A 6,275-nucleotide genomic window follows, 5' to 3' on the forward strand; every position below is an offset into this window, starting at 1 on the left:
CTCTCTGTACCACCCAACAAAACAACAATAACTACAACAACAACAACAACAAAAAAACAAAGGGCAACAAAACCGAATAAATAGATATTTAAAAATAAAATAATAACAACAAAAAAACAAGGGCAACAAAAGGGAATAAATAAATAAATTTTTTTAAAAAGCGGGGAAAAAGGGAACTGAGCAGTAGCGCAGCCAATTAAGCCAAGTGGGGCAAAAACGCAAGGCCTTCTGAAGGATCACAGTTCGAGCCCCCAGCTCCCTGCTTGTAGGGGAGTTGCTTCACAGGCAGTGAGGCAGATCTACAGTTGTCTTTCTCTCCCCGTCTGTCTTCCCCTCCTTTCTCAATTTTTCTCTGTCCTGTCTAATAAATATGACATCAATACTAATAAATACAACAATAAAAAAGGGCAACAAAAGAGAATATATAAAAAATAATTAAAAAGAAAGGCAAAACAAACACTGAAATGCCCAACAGCATATGGCTAGCAGGCATCTCTAGGTGATACTGACAGTCACTCCAGTGAAGATGTTGTAACTAGGGCGACACAGGGGCCTTGCTGCTGTCCTGTGGTCCACTGTGGGATCCCCGGCCCCCAAGTACTGCACAGATGGGGGGCACTGAGCTGTGCCCAGAGCCAGCATGGATGGATGGACCCCGCAGTATCACCAGGACCACATGCATCTGCATGAACTGGGACCGCTGCCAGGTAACTTCTTTGCACCATGTATGCTTAACCTGTTGTGCTACCACCAGGCCCCGAAATTTGATTCCTTAATAAATCAAAGATACAGTAAGCACATTCAGTAATATTACCTTAATATCTTGGACTTCATACCCTACCCTGTGGTCAGTGACTCTCTTCTGGGTAAAATTGTAGGTCCAAATTCTTTCTGACTGGGCCCCTGTTCCAACCTGTGCAGAGATAGAAAGGAATTCACATTTTAACACAATCACTATCTTTACTACAATGGAAAAGGCGCTTGTAAATTTTCTTCTAAGGATTTCTATTTCTGAAGGTCAGACACATACAATTGAAAAGAGCAAGAGTAGAAGGAACTTAATTGTTTAAGAGTCTTGTTATCTCAGGTTTACTTATGGAGTAAGAGTGTTTCTTTTTCTTTTGCCTCCTGCACTACAAATCCACTGCTCCTGGAGGCCATCCCTCCCCCCGCCCTTTGTTGTTCTTTTTGTTTATCATTGTTGCTGGAATAGGACAGAGAAATTGAGGGTGGGGGGGAGACAAGGAGTAGGAGAGAAATACAGACACCTGCAGACCTGCTTCACTTCTTGTGGAGTTACATCCCTGCAGGTGGGGAGCTCAAACCAGGATCCCAACCCCTAACCTTAAAGCTTTGTGCCATGGGTGCTTAACCGCTGCACTACCACCCAGCCCCCAAGAGTGCTTCTTCAGTAGTTCCAGTTCCAATCAAAGCCAAATTATGAGTGGTCTGGGAGAAGGAGGCAGAGTGGATAAAGTACAGGATTCTCAGGCATGAGGTCCCAAGTTCAATCCCCAGTGCCACATATACCAGAGTAATGTGCAGATTCTCCCTGCTCCTCTCTCTCTCATTAATGAATAAATAAGATCTTTAGAACAAAAGAAAAATATCTCTGAAGATGGGTAGGTTGCACCATGGATGAAATTAAGAGTTTCTAAATTGTAGGTCCTGAGCCCAATCCCAAGCACTGCATATGCTATAGAGTGCTGCTTCTGTGCCCCTCTACCCCTTTCTGTAGTTCATGAAATTAAAAATAATTAAAAAGCTATATTTTACCCACATCAGTCCGTTCTCCAGCAAGTTTACTAATGTGTTAACTCAAACTTCTTTCTCAAGCTGTTTCTATTCAGGATTTGTATCATAACTGTCTAAAAAGAAAATTGGTTTAAAGGTCATTTTTATGAAATTTTTCATGGAAATTAAGATACTTTCAAGTTGTAAAATAAAACATATTATTACATAGATTTATTACGACTCCCTGTGGGTTCAGAAATAAATAGCTCTGCCAAGACCATACTGCAAAGCGCAAGGACCAGCAGAAGGATCCTGGTTCTGGCCCCCAGCTCCCCACCTGCAGGAAAGGTACTTCCCAAGCAGTGAAGCAGGTCTGCAGGTATCTGTCTTTCTCTCCCCCTCTGTCTACCCCTCCTCTCTCCATTTCTATCTGTCCTATCCAACAACAACAACATCAATAACTACAACAATGTTAAACAAGGGCAACTAAAAAGGGAAAATAAATTAATTCATTAAAAAAACCATACTCTAATATTTTCTCCTTACAGAGTCTAAGGTCAAGGGGCAAGAAAGGGTTTTTCCCCCACTACATTTTTCGATATTTCCTAGACTTTGAATTACATATGTATGTAGTTTTATTCAAATGTGTAAGTTCTACTAAAGTGTATGTATCATTTAAATAAGCAAAGTATGTATACTCTTGTTCTCTTCAAATTGTATAAATCTTTTGCCTCTTAAGTAAACAAAGTATCATAATAATTTAAATTATAAAAAAAATAAAGGCTGCCACTGTCTGTGAGGTTGTGCAGTGGATAAAGCTTTGGAGTTCTTAGGTGTGAGGTCTCAAGTTTGGTCTCCGGCATCAGATGTGTCAGAGTGATGCTGTCTCCTTCTTCCTCTCCCCTATTTCTCTCATAAATAAATAAATCTTTAGAAACAAAAGTAAAACCTGAATGGTATTGAAAGAGAATGTGGAAGCACAAAATACCCAGATTTTTTAGTTATTTGCAATAAACCTTGTAGCATTTTAGGAAAAGTGGGTTGCATAACAATAAGCATTATAGTAACTGTCACTAGTCACTTTGATTTAGATATCTTAGTTTTTCCTACTTTTGTCCTTTCCACTTTCCCTACCCTTGTTTTAGCCTGCAGTAGTGTAAGTGACAGTGCAAATGATATATTAATCCCTTGCCTGCGATGGTCTCAGATTGCAGAGGAGCATCAGTAGGTAGACTTGAAGCTAGGAATTCGGATTTCCCAACCATTACTTCTTAGCAAACCCCTTCTTGCACAGACACAGAGAGCCTAAACATTCAAGTTATTTCTTATTCTCAATGGAGTATATTTTCTATATGTCCTGAGATATTTTTACTTGGTCAAGAATAATGAAATAACATTTTTAATATAAAGTAACCTTTAAAAAGTCTTTTTTCTTTTTGTTTGGTAAGAGAGAAAGAAATAGAGATGGAAAGGGGAGATAGAGTGGAAAAAGAAAGTGAGACACATTAAGATAGTGTTTCACTGCTTGTGAAGCTTCTGCCTGCAAGTGGGGATCAAGGGCTTGAACATTGGTCCTCTCACACTATACATGTGCACTCACAAAATGACCTTTAAAAAAAGATGAATATATTGATGTATTTTAGTACAACAGAGTTTTATACTACATAATTCTACTATTGCCAACAGATGTTTTCTACTTTTAAATTTAAAATGAAAAAATGGGGTCCGGGAGGTGATGTAACCAGTGGAGTGAACATGTTACAATTCGCAAGGACTAAGGTTCAAGCCCAAGATACAACCAGCTGAGGAGAAGCTTCACAAGTGGTGAGGCAGCTCTGCAGGTGTCTCTCTGTCTCCCCCTCTACATCTTCTGTTCCCTCTCCATTTCTATCCAGGAAATAATAAATGAATAAAATATACAGGGGGCCAGCAGTGGTGCATCTGTTTAAGCACAGAAATTTCAGTGCATAAGGAACCAGGTTCAAGTCCCTGGTCCCCAGCTGCAGGGGGTAGGGGAAGCTTCACAAGTGGTAAAGCAAGGCTGCAGGTGTTTCTCTGTCTCTCTCCTTTTCTAACTCCTCCTCTCCTCCCAATTTCTCTGTCTCAGTCCAATAATAAATAAATATATTAATATATATAAATGAAAATTGACTTTAAAAATTAAAAAAAAAATGAAATAGAAAAAGTGGGAGAAAGAGCATGTGAGAAACATCACAGTACCTGCCATCATGCCTGGTGCTCCCATGTTGTGTTAGGGCTCAACACCAGGTCTGCAAGCATGGTGATGTGATGTGCACTCTACTGGGGGAGCAAGCTCTGGACCCCTTCCTTTATTTATTTTTATGGATAGAGCACCACTCAGAACTTCTGTATGTTGGGGATCAAACTTGGGGCCTCCTGCATGTGCAGTATGCAATTTACCAATAAGCTATCTGTCAGTTCAATGCTTACAATTTTGAGATAGAGACCTAAGCACAGATCTACTATCCACTGAACTTGGCTTGCTGTATCTGTGTTGCTGTTCAGTGGTGCCAGGAATCAAGCCCAGGGACTCCCGTATGTAAGGCATGTGCAGAGTGACTCTTCGAACAGTTGTTAAGTGATTCTACTAAATAAATCTTCTCTGCAGTGTCCTGAGAGGTGGTACAGTGAATAAGACATTGGACTCTAAAGCATGAAGTTCTCAGTTTAATCTCTGGCATTGCATAGGTCACAGTGATGCTCTGGTTCTTCCCTTACTCCTTCTCATTAATAAATAAATCTTTTTTTTCCTTTCCATTTTGTTGCCCTTGTTGTTTTATAATTATTGTGGTTATTATTATTGTTGTTATTGCTGTCATTGTTTGTGGATAGGACAGACAGAAATCGAGAGAGGAGGGGAAGATAGAGAGAGGGAGAGAAAGATAAGACATCTGCAGACCTGCTTCAGCACTTATGAATCGACCCCCTGCAGGTGGGGAGCCAGGGGCTCAACCCAGGTTCCTTACACCAGTCCTTGTGATTTGCACCTCCTGCACTCAACCTCCTGCACTACCACCTGACCCCCACCTTTCTTTCTTTCTTTCTTTCTTTCTTTCTTTCTTTCTTTCTTTCATTTAAATGTATATATATATATTACCTGCAGTCTTTTGGCATTTTGCTGTTGACACCTGTCTTTCTCTATAATCTTCTGGTAAAGCCTACCTCGAAGCACATGCAGAGCAATTTCTTTGTTTTTTATCTGGGAGCATTCTTGCTGGCATTCAACTACAATCCCTGGAAAATTACCAAGACCAAAGACAGATGGGACTTCCCACAAGGCAAACTTAAACAGAACTAAGATGTTTAAGACAAGAAAACATGAATCAGGAAGTTACTACAAAAGATTAAGAACATTTTAGATTTAACAGGCTTTAGAAATGATACCTAAGGGAGCCAGAAGGTAGCACAGTGGGCTAAGCTCACATGGCACAAAGAGCAAGGACCGTTTAGGATCCTGGTTCAAGCCCCCTGCTCCCCACCTGCAGAGGAGTCGCTTTACAGTTAGTAAAGTAGGTCTGCAGGTGTCTCTCTGTCTCTCTATTCCTCTCTATCTCCCCCTTCTCTCTCAATTTCTCTCTGTTGCTATCCAATAACAAACAAAAAAAAAGATACATAGATTGCTTTATGGAAAACTGGGAATTATTATGCAAGTACATACATAACTTTTTTATTCATAAAAGAGAATGAGAGCATCATTATGGTACATGCAATGCCAGGAATCAAACTCAGGACCAGAAGGCGGCTCAGGGGGTAAAGCACATGCTTTACGTAGCATGTGGCTGGGGGTCTGATCCTCCACACTGCAAGTGCACACCACAGGCAGGCAATGGGAGGGACTCCGTGCATAGAGGAGCAGTGCTTTGCATGTCTCCCTCTCTTAAAGGATACAGAATGGAGACGGGCAGGGAGGCTTCTCAGCTGTCCCATGCAGGTGCAAGGTTCTGGGTGTGATTGATCCCCAGGCACAATATTTGAGAAAAATTTTTAAAAAGTCTTTGTATTACTTAAAAGATGTACAGTTAAGAGAACAATATTACCATGATTTTTTTCAAAAAAGCCAATCTGCAGCCCTGGAGGCTGGCACAATGGTTGGAGTTTTGGACTCAAGCATGAGGTCCTGAATTCTACCACCAGCATCACATGTTACAGACTGATGCTACAGTGTTTTCTCTCTCTCTCTCTCTCTCTCTCTCTCTATCTCTCTCTCTTTCTCCTCCCCTTCTCCCTCACTAATTAATAAATCTTTTAAAAGAGCTCCAGCATATGTAGAAACAGGGTTCAGACAGACCTAGGATCCCACACATGCAAATCCAGACCTCTTACCACTGAACCACCTCCCAGCTTGCATTAACTGGCTCTTTAAAAGATTTTAATTATTTATATGTGTACATATATTTAATAAACTTTTTTTGAAAAAATATGGTACACTTCATGAATTTGTGTGTAATCCTTGAGCAGGGGCCATGCTAATCTTCTCTGTATCATGCCAATTTCAGTATATGTACTACCAAAGCTAGGAC

At 40.5% G+C, this 6,275-nt stretch overlaps 1 non-coding gene across 1 annotated transcript; it reads right to left on the minus strand.

The window, feature by feature from the left end:
• Nucleotides 1-6,168: 6,168 nt before the first annotated feature.
• On the minus strand, nt 6,169-6,275 carry LOC132537177 (U6 spliceosomal RNA). The gene has a single exon (XR_009548640.1). It is a non-coding gene; the product is annotated as a U6 spliceosomal RNA (small nuclear RNA).

This window comes from Erinaceus europaeus, chromosome 2, assembly GCF_950295315.1.
Source record: "Erinaceus europaeus chromosome 2, mEriEur2.1, whole genome shotgun sequence".
In the NCBI taxonomy this organism is placed as follows: Eukaryota; Metazoa; Chordata; class Mammalia; order Eulipotyphla; family Erinaceidae; genus Erinaceus; species Erinaceus europaeus.